The 14,135-nt window shown below is 34.2% G+C and overlaps 1 protein-coding gene across 1 annotated transcript in view; it reads right to left on the bottom strand.

Moving 5' to 3' along the window:
* Nucleotides 1-14,135, bottom strand: part of LOC147079453 (cell cycle checkpoint protein RAD1-like) — a 106,988-nt gene that overhangs the window by 62,301 nt on the left and 30,552 nt on the right. The window lies entirely within an intron of this gene.

Below are 14,135 nucleotides of genomic sequence, written 5' to 3'. Positions count from 1 at the left end.
ATCTGGAATGACTTGGAACAGTCTAGAACAGATATGTGCAGTCAAGCTACCTCATTGGCTGACCTCAAAATTGTTATTAATATAACAGTGTGGCCTAAAACAAAGTGCTTGAATATACACGTTATGGCTTGATTCACTCATTTCCATCACATATCATATTTTGCATTTACCAACCATATCATTATCGCAAACATCCTTCCTAGAATACGTAATAATTGTTATTCGCAGAATGCAAAAATATTTCAAAATTAAATTTTATATTCGTAATAATAATTATCATTCTATCAACGCATGTAGGTACACACCAAATCGCATTACAAATTCATGTTTTTGAAACCGAGCGCAGCAAATTACTCAATTAGACTCAACCTACATCACTTCGCCAGCGCAGGCAATCAGTCGAATTAAAGGTAACAATAATCTTGCATTTAACTAATGACCACATTTTATAACAACAAACCAAATTCTTTCAACTGTCATAACAATCGACATTATTGTTTACAATCAAACGTCAAAACAATCTTTCACTATTCAAACTAGGTATTGACCTCAGCAAATATAGTAGCATATCAAGCATCATCATCAACCTGTAGAACAAAACAAACAAAGACCGTGCAATCCGCCTTCAGTACATGCACAATATGTACTCACAATTTAGACTGCACAGCTCCACGTTTAGATGATTCTAGGTAAGTCCAAACTCACTAACTCACAAATTTACAAAATGTCATCTCACCCACAACTTTTTAAAAAAGCAGGGAGACTCCTGTAGAGGTTTACCCAACTCCACAACCGACGTATTATTGTCTGTGGTCATTCGTGTAGCACAGACAATAATACTAAGCAGAAATAAGAGCCAATAAGTTAGTCGCATTTTAGGCATTAAACAGTACAGTCAGATATTCACTCGTGACTCCGTGAAAATCCAAACTCAATCAAAATTCATAATGTAAAATCCTACGTAATCAACTTTCAATATCAATGTATCTTTATTCGTAATGCCGTGTACAATCCAAAATGTTTTTACCAGAATATACAACAAACAATGTCAATGCTGCGTCTTATTTCAATTGTGCCCTGAACATATCATCACACGCGCGACGCAACCTTCTACATACAAATAATAGATGTTGGATCTACACATACGAAACAACTGAAGATCTGACATCTATAATGTATATTATATTAGCTATTGAAGAAATACCAAGCATATAAGATACAATTTCGTTAGTCGAACGTGCATTTATAATAGTAATCGCAGTGGCACTACCGGTGATCTAGTAATGTAATACAGGACATTTTCAGTGGAAATTCGGTATATCAAAATAATATCAGTATCCATATTCCAATTTAAAATAGAATATATTGAATAGATAGAATTGCAAATTTGTGTTTTTCATTTTTTTTGTGAAAATGAAAAATTATAACGCTATTAATTTCGCGATAAAGTTTCAGTTGGTTGCTTTCTGCACAACGCCAGTCAGTTCTTATAATTTATATCTTTTCCTATACTCTTTCTACGTAATATTGCAAAATATAGAACACATATTATTTCTTGTCCGGACATATTCGGAAACTTTGACAGACCCGCAACATGGATTCTAGGCACACAATATCTTTGAGGGACAATCCGCAGAGCCATTTTATAAAATTGAAATTCACGAACTGGACATCAAAAGAGATGATCGCGCTTGCTTCTGCAAAAGAAGTCCGCCTGAGATTAAACAGAACTTTATTTTATCACAGAAATTTTGTATGCAATGTATGTTATATATTTTTTTCATCTGGAAACATTTTTAAGTAACATAAAAGTATGCACGATGTTTCATTGACTTTGGCTGAAGTGGCTGTCCTATTCACCCGCGTCACGATCCTCAGTCATGAGATCATGAAGAAGAAGAAGAAATATTTCGTTTACCTAAATAATTTGTATTTTTCGTTTCCGGGGTAGGGTCCGGACCCAAAAACAAACCCCTCTGTGCGCGACTGAATAGCGTTACGTATTCATCAGCCTGAATGATGGCAGAAAGACCTCCATTGAAGACATACAGGACGCAAATCTCGCAAATCAAAACATAATCAACAGCATAAATTTGTGATATATATATGATTGTCATTTCGATAATAAGTATAGTTAAATAAGTGTTCAAACTTTCATGTTTTACAGCGATAGCGCGTAAGCCACCCTTCGCACAAAGTAAACATGATAGCACCAAAGCTGTCTCGTCTCTTGGAACATCAGTGAATGAATGACACGAATGGTTGTCTTGCAACTTACAAAGTTATGTACCCCTCCAAGGTACACGGCATTCATTATGTTTCACTGAGAGACACCCGCAATATGGCGTTCTGCATCGTATCGATGAAGGATCTACCTTACCGGGATTTAGTTATTATTACATAGGGTAACATGTGCCGTCCCCCTAGTATTTAACAATATAATTTAAATTTAGTATAATTTAGCATTTAACAATGTAGTTAAAATGCAACTGCGAACGTACCATCATCACCTGGTCATGGTACTTACAAAAGTAATGTAGCAGTCTGTGCCACACAAACTATGGTTAAAATACATATTTATGTCTTAACAAGTATACTTGAATCACAATATGATCATACTTGCTAGTAATTTATAACCAAAATGTAAACTCTTTCAATATGGAAAGAGCACAAACATGTCTGTTCAAGGACATTCATACCTGATGGGAATACCATAGAAAAACTGTACTCACTATGTGAAAATTATTGTGCGGTATGCACGATGAAAATGTATAAGATTTTATTTTTATAAAAAAAAATATGAATTCTCATATTATTGTTAAGAATTACTATAGTTGCGTTTCTACGTAACAAAATAAGCCTAACTAATGTAAGAAATGTTGTTTGTTTTGCATACATAAGTTTGTTATCAATTTCAGAATTGCTGTATTCTACAAAATGTTACATCTGGACGATGATTTCGTGTGCTAGCAGTAACGTAGAGATCCACAGGGGATAGACAGCAAATAATGAGTGGCATTGCGGCCATGAAATACGCTTGAACTCCTGCTGGTCTGAGACGTGCTGCGTCACAGCCTGTGCTGTGAATACCAGATGAAAGTTAAGTTGACCTCTTTGTAATGTTTCCCAAATATTGTAAACGTAGAGCTTGCATGTAAGTCATGCATATGGAATTTACGACACAACTCCGTAGAGTCTTTGTGAGTCTGGGAATCCGCGCCAAGGGAGATGCTTCCCGGCGTGGATTTAGCTGCTACGAATAGTGGCCGTATCCACTCCTTTTGATAAAGAGAATCTCATGCTCTACACCGAAAGGTGGCAAGGGAAGGTGGAGGTGAGAACGAGGTCGGCACGAGCAGAACCAGAATTATAAGTCCGATAAAGGTAAAGTCAGTAATCCTCTTTTAGCTGCAATATACGTAAGTATCAGATAGCCATTTAGTTAATGGTTTATTACTAGAACATTATTAAATAGAACTTTCAGTTCTATTTAAATAAACGTTACAGAAACCAAATGGAAAATTCAAAAGAAAATCCATTGTCATCCAGCTTCGAATGTCAGCTGCGAAGTGTCACTGAGTGTCCCAATACGGATGGCAGCCGACAACCCACAACTGATGAAAACCAAGATGGTATGATTCAGTATTCAGAAATAATCATCGATGTTATGATGTAAAGTTAATAATTAACCATTTAAAACCTCCTGTCACCTCCTCCGGGTCTGAATGCGACCCAACCATCAATCTTAGGCAAAAATATCAACTAGGCATATCCAGATAGCACAGAGGAAATATTTGTTTTATTCAAATCCTCATACAATAAAATTATATAAAATGAAATGAATATTTGCAAAATTATTCTCTGAATCCATGTTCAGAAAAATATTCTACAATTCATTCACCCTAAAGAAAGATGCGTGGAATACGTGCGACACGCTTAATGAAGATGGATGCAATATGACATACTGGATGCAGAGCAAAAGATGATTATTAAAGAGACAGAGTATAACACGTTTGGCATGGAGAAACCATTACCATTGCAAAATCCGCAGGTTAAATATGATAATTTCTTTGATATACCTACGTGAATTATTGTCCAATAAATGTTATAACCGGTCAATTGGCTTCTCGTCAAAAGTTTGAAGTATTTGAAGGATGAACCTGGAATATTCCACTACAAGTATGTGCACATAGGCATTCAATATAAACAAATCCTATTGTATGGAAGGGGAAAGAACTCAAATCGACCAGCAGAAATTTTAAAAATTGTGTACTAAAAATATACCAAATCAGCCAGGTAAAAAATAAAGATTTACTAACGTGCGATACCGAAATAACTTTATTTACATTTATAGTTAAACACGTTTATCAGAATCCAGTTGGCATGATGTACTTACCGTGTAGGCATAAAGTATAGACTGCAGACCTACAAACTATCTGGAGAATGGTCAAAAATGGAACTACGAACTACCATAGGACGCCATATTGAAAAACGTCATGCTAATGTCAGATTTGTCCAGTTACGAGTCTTGATTGGGTAGTTTTCGACAGTGGCTCCCCCATATCATTCTCCAGATAAGTTTGTAGGCGGGGTTTGTAGATTTGAACGCGCAGCCATTGGCAACGCTGCAATCGCTTCCAATTTGACAACATCGCGTTTACAATGGACTTACAATGTGTTTTGTTATATCCAAAATCTAATGTTTCCAGCGCATATTTTAAAACAAAACTTGGCATTCATAATTTTACCCTCTACAACCAAAAACGATTGGTGGTCATTGCTGTGTTTGGATTGAAGTCGAATGTGGGCTTACTACAAATTAGCTTTCTAGTGTCATAATTCTAGTCATATGTTCATATGTTCATATGTTCTAGTGTCACTTTCTAGATTCATCCTTTTCTACCTCTTTCTGACTACTATAAAACCATTATTCTGTATAGTGATGGAGCTACAAACCAGAAAAATATGTAGTACTCGCTAATGCTTTATTAAATATTGCAATGCCACGTAATATCACCACTGTATAATAAAAAATGGAGAAGGACCGTACTCAAATTAAGGTTGATCGATGCGCTCAGTAATTGAAGAGGTTGAGAAATCAAAAAAAATATGTTCATGCTAATTATGTAACTGCGTTTAATGAAGCCAGGAAAAAACCTAAACCATACATGTCACATTTATTTATACGAGTAGCATCATTTTTTCAAAAAAATTAATGTTAAATTTTACAAATCCATACGACCAGGAGGAAAACTAGAAGACACAGTCGTAACTAATATTCGAGCACTGCAATATAATGGATGGAATTAATGGAAATATTAATTTCAAACTGCGTTCTAGTGATGAATAAATTAAAGTACCTACTATTATGCAAGCGAAATTTTTTGACAGCCTCCCTCAACTATATCAGGAAAGCTTAAAGGCTTAAAAAAAATTAAATAAGTACAAATACCTTCAGCCGTTGAAAGCAAGTATGGAGGCCGATTATCACTAATATAATATAATAATCTGCCATTTGAAAGCTAACTTAAATACACTTTAATTATGTAAAATGCAATGCTTATTTCCTCTATTTGAGGGGGTCAGAAGCTTTCTGACAAAAAATGACTTTTTAACCTATGAATGCAGAATCATAAAGCTAAAAATTCTACACGTTGTGAGCTGATGTTTTACTAACAAACTTGGCTTTCTACCATAGAAAATCGTTGTTAAAAATTAGCTTCAGAAGCAAACCCAGCTTTCTTCACTCTAAATGTTTCGTCCCATACAAAAAGTCACGTGACAAAATGGCGGCTCAGTACATTTTGGCGGTTGACGCGCGAGTTTTCGCTACGGCTTATAATCGTGATTATTGTGCTAAAATTGTGAATCAAAGTGTTAAATTACAAAATTTTGAAAGATGGAGAGTCACCCTTTGGAAATAGCTTCAAATAAAGCTAGGAAACGTTCAAGATGTCCAGAAAACTGGAAGAGAAATATGACTAAAATTTCGAGGTATGTAACTGTCACTTGACCAATAAGACAAGCATCAAAACTTTTTTAGAACAATGTAATTCTTACAATTTTTTTTTTTAAGGTACAGTCCTAAGGAAATGCCGATTGCGCCGACATGCAACCACAACCAAAAGTCATTAAAATGTGCCAATTTAAAGATGAAGGATAGTACGATATGAAACTAATTTTAAATATTATTAACTGTTTTTAATTTAAGGCTATACTTCAGTTGAGGCATGGTCTAAAAAGATCCTGGCTAGGCGATGCGCGGATTTTGCAAACGACGCGTGCCGAACGAAATATAATTTGACATAAAAATCCAACATGCGTCCATTAATATTATGTTTATTGTTATAAAACTAATAATAATAGTATATTCATTGACATCTTTTCTTTTTTAAGTACTTAAAAACATTAGGAATATTTTCATCCGACGCCGTGACAAAACAAATCGACGTGCAGACACCTCGACTATCGGTCAGTCTCCGAATGGCAATGCGGCCGAAACTATGTCCTACATAGTCTTGAAAATTATCAACCGTTTCACTTATGTACGCTCTTAATATCATTGTTTACCAAATGTATGTATTATGTTATAGGAATAATTATTACTGTAACATGTTTTTTCTTTAAGAATATTTTTATTTCATAGTTCATAGGCTAGACATTAATTAACATTCTGGCAATTTATTGTAATCATTATTATATAAACTGAAGTAAAACACTGTTTTGTGTCTACCACTGTCATGTATTTTATCACAAGTATATTGAATGCTTACGCATACAAACCGATGCTTATTTTCATGTGTAATGCAAACAAAAAATCCTTTCCATTGTAAGTAATATTATTAGGTATATCTTATAATGAGAAATAAATGACTTTAATAAATTTGTTTTTTTTTGTGCACGTAAAGATTTTTTTCATTTATTCAAGTTACAATGTTTGTCTTTGAGTATTTTTACAATAAAAAACATGGCCGACAAGTTAAAATCTAAGAAGCAAACATGGCTTTCTTTCATGTTGTCAAAAGCAAAGTCAGACTTCTTGATGGGTGAGAAGCAAATGCAGCCTTCTTGATATTTATTATGCATATATCTTAAACATGTAATAAAATTAATGAGTTTTAAAAGTTAAATTGACTTTGAAACACAATATTCCACTATAATGTATAGCTCACATAAATTAAATTAAATTGTAAGACTTCTTATCAGTTTTTGACGTTTTACTCAAAACTACCCACGTGGTAGAAAGCTGCCTTTGCTTTGGGCACCTCATTTATACAATTTTATTTAATTTTCCAACATAATGTAAACAAACTTGGTACTGTTTATTTTAATTCAAACATTGTAACTCCCAGCTCAAATCTCAAAAAAACAAAAGCAAACCATGTAACTCCTCTATCTTCTTTATTAATAAATATTTGGTAAAAATGACCAGATTTACGCATTTATAACATTAAAATTCTAATAGTGTTTTTTCAAAATTTTCCTAAGCCTGTCCGTTTTATTTTAAAACAGTTTTTTCTTCCCCCTGTAAAGTTGGTCAATATGGAGTTACAAGTTCCGCGCATTTAGGCGACGAAATATGTTGGTCTTACGCTAGACAAACGACTCACTTTCTTCGAACACATTAGCGGAAAAAAACGCCAAGCCGACATAGTCCTAGCTAAACTCAGACCCATGATAGGTTACTGTTTACTGATAGGTACTGTTTTGTGAAATTTAGGCATAGGTACATCCTATTAAAATGGTTTTGATACAAAATAATATTTTTGAAGTTATACTTCTTTAGGCGCGTTTAGTAGAGGGTACAAAAATTGACAGCTGCGCGCGCACACCGTTACGAAAGTGCGACATGATCACGTGATCGGGGTACCATCACCATACGGAATGAAGCGACAAGATAATTTTAAACCAGCGGCACTCCAATAAGCGGCCCCTTTTCATGAGTGTGTAAGATAATTAAGGAGGGGAGGCATAGAAATTCATTATCAAATTAAGGCTTTCAACACATTTTAATCGATCAATACCTATCTAAATACAATGGGAAAAATAAAATATATTTTTTTATTTCAAAGAGAAAGCCACAAATTAAAAAAAAACGACTAAAAACAAGGGTTTTACTATAAGATACATTTATTGAGTAATTTCTTGAAACAAAATTATCGATTTAATGTTGTTTAATAAGTGTTTTTGGAACTAGCATGTCTCTTTTGTCAATTAAATATAATTTAAATGTTTTTTTTTTCAATCTAAAAAACATCGATTTATATAATTTTTTTAACAATCGACCATTGCCTGATACCCTTAAAAAAACGACTAAAAACATGGGTTTTACTATCAAGATACATTTATTGTTTCAAGTAATTTCTTGAAACAAAATTATCGATTTAATGTTGTTTAATAAGTGTTTTTGGAACTAGCATGTCTCTTTTGTCAATTAAATATAATTTAAATGTTTTTTTTTTCAATCTAAAAAACATCGATTTATACGAAAAATAAATTTTTTTAACAATCGACCATTGCCTGATACTCGAGCACAAATCAAATCGTGAAAGTAACTTAATAAAATTCTTCCGTTACCATATTTTTTTTTTTTAGAATTATTAATAACCATGTCCTTGCTTTTTCGTACAAGGTGGTTGTTAGTAATTTTGAACAATCACCAAACACCCAGGCTTTGAGAAAAACACATAAATGTTTTTGTCATGACCGGGAATCGAACCCAGAACTCCCGGGTGGAAGGCCAGCGCCTTACCTACTGCACCACGAGAGCCGCCTCCCTTACATTATTATAGTTCTAGATTTTTTTTGGGCATTGTAAATGGATACGGACGTTATTGATTGGTATATTTTTAAGGTACACCTTCATGAGGATAATAGAATAGGTGGCCGTTCTGACCACTGGCTCTAACATTCAGCTATTCTTCGACAACAGCGATGAAACCTCAAGAAAGTCATCCATAAGTGTGAACAGTTATAATTTTTATGATAATTATCAAACGTATTAGCATTGTATAATTATAGAAAAAAATATTAGGTACTCAGTGGGATAGTCAGAAATAGTGGCAAATTATGGAAATTGTAATGAGGCGAATTTATCTATATATTTCACTATGTATGTATATATATATAAAGAATGGTCGTCAATAACATAGCAATGATGAATGTAACATAAAATTATGTCCCGTTATAAATTGTTTTATAATAAATAAAAAAACATTGTACACCCAAGATTCTTTTTGTTTCAACCCTCCCCTCCTAAAATGCAACATTATACCCCGTTTACACGTGCATATATCGTCGGCTTACGACTAAAATCCACTAAGTGCATTTTTCGCTGATTTATAGTTATTAATACCACCAAGTGCAGAAAAAAATACTCTTATAAATATAAATTAATAATTTCTGTTTGAAATTTACCACGTACTTTCGTAGAACTTAACCATTTCATCAATCCAGCGGTTTCAAGACCTTGCGGACATTTTGTACCTCTCGGGTACCAGTGAATGACTAGATTTGTCCTGGGATCGTCCCTTTTTCGAGCTATGTGTCCAGCCCATTTCCATTTGATGGTTTTCGCGAACTCTATTACATCGCAAACCGCTTTTTGTCCTTTTGCGTTATGCTCGACATGCACCTCTCCATACTACGCTGTGCTACTCTAAGTTTTTAGGTCTATATTTTACTTAGGGTCCATGTTTCACATGAAAAATATACTTTATATTATTTTGGTACCCGTATTTTGTCAATATACGGAAAAACCGCGATCACGATTAATAATCAACATGCCTGTGGTAAGATATTCTTTAAGCCAATGTATCGCCCCATAGTTATGCCGAAGGTGATATTTTCTATATTATTTGAATTAAATAAAAAAATGTTATTTGTATATAAATTATCAATTTTAACTAAATATCTGTTAAAATGACTGACGAGTTATATATTGAAGATTCATATACATAATAAGAAAACTAATGTACCAACAATAAATAAAATCATATTTTATAAACCCTATTTCAACAACATAAAAACTAAAAAAAAACCCTTGATATAATAATATGGCAAAGGAGTTTTAAATTGTCGATGAAATTTTCAAAAAAACTATACCTATAACCTTTATTTTTAGGGAAATGTTTTTTTTTATTATTTAACTAATTTAGCAATATTCACAGAAAAATAATATTTCATTTACCAACACATAAATTCCCGTAAATAATTAAAATAATGATGTGTATAATGTTTTATAACTTAAAAGCCACACTACATCGAATGCCAGTATTGAGTGAAAGCCTTAGTTATTTTCATAAACATTTTCATAGTTTAAATAGAGCTTATGAAAAATTACATCAAAGCTAATCTATAAAAAAATCCCGGAGTTTTTAGCAATGTTAAATCGCGGGATTCCGGTATTGCAAACCCTTAATTCCAACACATATAAGAGTATCTATAAATAATCAAACGACGGTGTTAGTCTGTCAACAAGAGCGAATGATCGATTTATTTTACGGCATTTTTATAGGCAGCTACAAAAGGCAGCATACAAAAATACTATAGAAAGATTTACGTCAGAAATATTCAAAATATGCGAGTTACGCGTGCTTGACAATGATTGAGTCGTGACTAGGGATTCCAATCCCAGGATCCCGAATTTCGGGCAAAAATATCAACTAGGCATACCCAGATAGCACATCGAGAATTTCTGAGAAGCGCCAGCTGAACCTTTTTCAGCTTTTCCGAGCTGCTAATAAAAAAAATCTTTCAGAATAATTATTATTTGTGGGAGTGTTGCATGCCTTCCTGAAAAGCGCCAGCTGGTCTTCATGCGACATTTTGATAAACCGGTAAGAATGAATGTCACATGACAGATCAATAAATAGTACCTAATGTCAAGCCGGTCGTCGTGGACTGAGAATTTGAAGTGGGATTTCATTTATGACTTCAAAATCAGATGATAAAAGCCAAGAAATGTCTTCAAATCAATTAGAATGTGCGTTTCGTTTACGTGACAAATTTTAATGTATCCAGACGTACATAAATATAGAAAATAATACATTCTTCAACATGTGTTTATATTCACAATAAAATAAACTTTGTATCGCTTAGGGTAGCCAGTAGATGTAAAGTCATACGTAAACTATTTCTTTTATTCAATGAATAATTCACAAAATTCGAGAATGTACTATTCTAATTATTGAATATACATTATTCTGAAAATACTCATGAGAAAATATAGCTTATACTATAATCAGTGTCATATTTCATAATATTATAGTCGGTATTATTATAATAGACATCACCAGTTTTCATGATGATTCAGAGCATCACTGAAATCATGTACCTCTTACAGCCTTCTTCGTGGAAGACAGGGAGATTCAATTGATTGTAAAGAGAAGGTCTAATCTCTCGCAAAGAAAAAACCTAAATTGAACACAAAAATGGAATAGCTATCTAAGCAGTTGGAAATTGACATGTGTAAGTCTGGAAAATTTAGGTAGCTAGGCCTCACAGAACATCTAAAGGAGTGACTTTAGAGATTCAAACAGTTGATCCCAAACAACCCCGACATTGAAACCAAATGGAAAATTCAAAAGAAAATCTTGTCAATATCCATTGACGTCCAGCTTTGAATGTCAGACTGATAGTAAAGTTATCGAGAATGATTATTTTAATGCTTGCCATCACTCATCATCTAAAAATTATTGAAGATGGGGAATAGCCAAATATTTAATGTAGTCATCTACATTAAAAAAAAAAAATTCTACAAGGGCGATTCAAGAGTCCAAGTGTGCCAAGGATTTATAATACTCTAGATCATATTTCTTCTATACATATAGGTATATAATATTGATCTTATGACGTTGTAGATTTCTACCCAGCGATGTGTCACTGAGTGTCCCAATACGGATGGCAGCCGACAACCCACAACTGATGAAAACCAAGATGGCATGATACAGTATTCAGAAATAACGATTGATGTTATGATGTAAAGTTAATAATTAACCATTTAAAACCTCCTGTCACCTCCTCCGGGCCTGAATGCGACCCAACCATCAATCTTAGGCAAAAATATCAACTAGGCATATCCAGATAGCAAATCGAGGCAGAAAAATAGTATAACAAACATATACTAGATTAGCACAAGGATTATCATCGTAATACATCGTATAATCTCCATAGTACATCGCAGCATAAATGCCAAGAAACATCCAATCCATCTACAAAAAAAATGATTACAGGCCGACTGTAGCGCACAAACGATAAACAAATCGCATAGACCACAAACGCGCCTATACTCGTGCTACGGTAATGTTTAAAGGCTCACCCAAAACGTAGGATCGGCATTTGCCATTTTTAATCAAAAATGGAAAAAAAATATATGAATATGCGAATAAGAATGATACCATATGGAAGAAAGGCTAAGTATTATTCAAATCAACTCATAATGTCAAAAACATGTAATTCTCCTCGCTGAACAAACATGACATCATACCGCGAAGCCACAAAAAAAGACCGCGTCGGCAGCACGCCAAGCCGCAAGCCCTGACTTCTTGCCTCGCACGCCAAGCCGCAAGTATCTCCAGCACTGCCAACGACAATACCCTGCATAACGATATAATAAACTCCTGCCAGCATCGACAACGTGCGTTTCTCTCAATTCCACCCCGCTTCTGGCTAGTAATACGGCCTTCACCATTCTCTTCGACAGAGAATGGCCGGTATCAGTACATTCAACATTCGTACATATTTTCAGGCACCAATCATGTACAAAAGTCGAGGAAAAACTTTTGCTCCCAATTACCATTGAAAATTTTTAAATTGTACGACTACTGGATGATTTTATAAACCTACACCTCGCATTGGCAAAACTAGATCCGGACACTACAAAGTCCTTTGAGATGACTCGTCGGGTCCCCTCCTACGTGGAATTGGTTGACTTTCTGGAGCACAGATTGAAAGTGTTGCAGAGAATTGAATATCAAACATCATATCTGTCCAATGCAACTTCGGATAGGCAAAAATCAGCCGTCACGGCCCGAAGGATTCCTATGCCACGCGCCTTAATCGCGAGAGACACGCCCCAGGGAAGGCAATAACAATATATAATATCGCTGAGCTTATTGGAAAAGCAAGTACGTTTTGTAATTTTAACATTTGCAAAATCTACAAACACAATCATAAATATATAAAGTTTACGTTTCAGTAAATCTATATTATAAAAATCAATATTTGTTTGTTTGTTTATTCGTATTTTATGCGCTGCCATACCGTTCATCCGATTGCGATAAAACTTTTGTCAACTTATTGCTTATATCTTTTTTATGTATATCTTTAGCTGTATATCTTTTTTCACTCCGATATTGTTTGACTCCGATATTGTTTGACTCCGATATTGTTTGACACCGATATTTGAATAATTTTTGACATGGCTCTGTCAAGTAGACACTCATTGCAAAAACGATGAGGTGTACGAAAAAAGGTTTTCCACCTTTCTTTATTATATGCCCATATCAGAAAACAGGAAAACGGGTGCCGCTAGCACAGTTTCAGTTGAAAGTAATTCAACAACTTATACATGAACACAAACCTGATGTGCCCTCCAATTCCGCACTGAGGAAAAGGAAGTCGGAATTGCCATCACGTCTCACAGAGAGCACTTTATGAGTAAATTACCTACAAAAGAGGATAAAGCTAAAGCAATGAAGAGATGTGTAGTGTGTTTGTCCAAAAGGTTAAGAAAAGAATCGAGATTCAAGAACAAACACAATAGTTTAATTATAAAATGAAAAATTATAACGCTATTAATTTCGCGATAAAGTTTCAATTGGTTGCTTTCTGCACAACGCCAGTCAGTCCTTATAATTGATATCTTTTCCTATACTCTTTCCACGTAATATTAAAAAATATACAACACATATTATTTCTCATGCGGATATATTCGGAAACTTTGACAGACCCGCAACGTGGATTCTAAGCACACAATATCTTTGAGGGAAAATCCGCAGATCCATTTTATAAAATTGAAATTCACGAGACTGGACATCAAAAGAGAAGTCGCGCTTGCTTCTGCAAAAGAAGTCGGCCTGAGATTAAACAGAACTTTATTTTATCTCAGAAATTTTGTATGCAATGTATGTTAT

Source organism: Rhyacophila brunnea, unplaced genomic scaffold (assembly GCF_057557595.1).
Source record: "Rhyacophila brunnea isolate RB1 unplaced genomic scaffold, BYU_Rbru_1.0 scaffold_1, whole genome shotgun sequence".
Taxonomy (NCBI): domain Eukaryota; kingdom Metazoa; phylum Arthropoda; class Insecta; order Trichoptera; family Rhyacophilidae; genus Rhyacophila; species Rhyacophila brunnea.
The sequence above is the reverse complement of the archived record's forward strand: the minus strand, read 5'-3'. Positions and strand labels throughout refer to the sequence as shown.